Below are 921 nucleotides of genomic sequence, written 5' to 3'. Positions count from 1 at the left end.
TTTGAATACTCAAAATACTTTTTAAAAAATATATTCTAGAATTTCAGTAAGTTACAGGGGTCCAACAATGTCGGTGTAGAGTCCACCTAAAGTGACAGAAGTTAACATTAGAAGACACTAAATCCCCGAGCAGTGTGGCTCAGTTGGCTGGGCATCATCTCGCAGAGCAGAAGGTCACCACTTCAGTTCTGGTCAGGGCACATGCCTGGGCTGCAGGTTCGGTCCCCAGTTGGGGTGAGTAGGGTAGGTGGATGATAGATGTTTCTCTCACATCGGTCTTTCTCTCACACTGATGTTTCTCACCCTCTCTTTCTCCCTCCCATCCCCTCTCTCTGAAAATAAACAACCACTTTCCTGCCTTTTGGCTAAGATCAAGTGTAGTACCTGTTCTTACCAGTTTAAGAATAAATAAATGAAATTTTTAAAAAAAGAGAGACACTATAGATGGCTTTAAATTTTTCAGGTAGACACCCAGAAAACAAATGAACAAAAACCCGTAGATACAGACAATAGTATGGTGGGTACAGAGGGAAGGGGGGTCACAGGTAGTAAAGAGTGAACGGAGTCAAATACATGGGGTTAGAAGAAGACCTGACTTTGGGTGGTGGGCACACAGGGCAGTGTACAGATGATGTATCATAGAAATAGAGACTCGGAACCTATATAATCTCATAAACCAATGTTGCTCCAAATAATTTTAATTAAAAATATAAAGGGAAAAAGAGAAAACACTCTTTTTGTAGGAAAGGTAATTGATACTCAAAAAGACTAAATGATCTACAAAGAATAGGGGGCAAGTAGTATGTCCTTTCAAATTTTTTGAAAATTTTTTCCAGAATTGAACTTTGTCTGTAGACTATGCAAAAATCATATATACTTTTCCTGTATAATAACTAGATTAGGATACAGGATTAGATTATT

General features: G+C 38.4%; 1 pseudogene; it reads left to right on the top strand.

Annotated features, from left to right (window-relative positions):
• Positions 1-345: 345 nt before the first annotated feature.
• Positions 346-442, top strand: LOC119003829 (uncharacterized; annotated as a pseudogene).
• Positions 443-921: the final 479 nt, after the last annotated feature.

This window comes from Sturnira hondurensis, unplaced genomic scaffold (genome assembly GCF_014824575.4).
Source record: "Sturnira hondurensis isolate 20B ecotype Veracruz unplaced genomic scaffold, ASM1482457v3 Scaffold0018728, whole genome shotgun sequence".
NCBI lineage: Eukaryota > Metazoa > Chordata > Mammalia > Chiroptera > Phyllostomidae > Sturnira > Sturnira hondurensis.
Note: the sequence above shows the minus strand (reverse complement) of the source record. Positions and strands in the feature narration are given on the sequence as shown.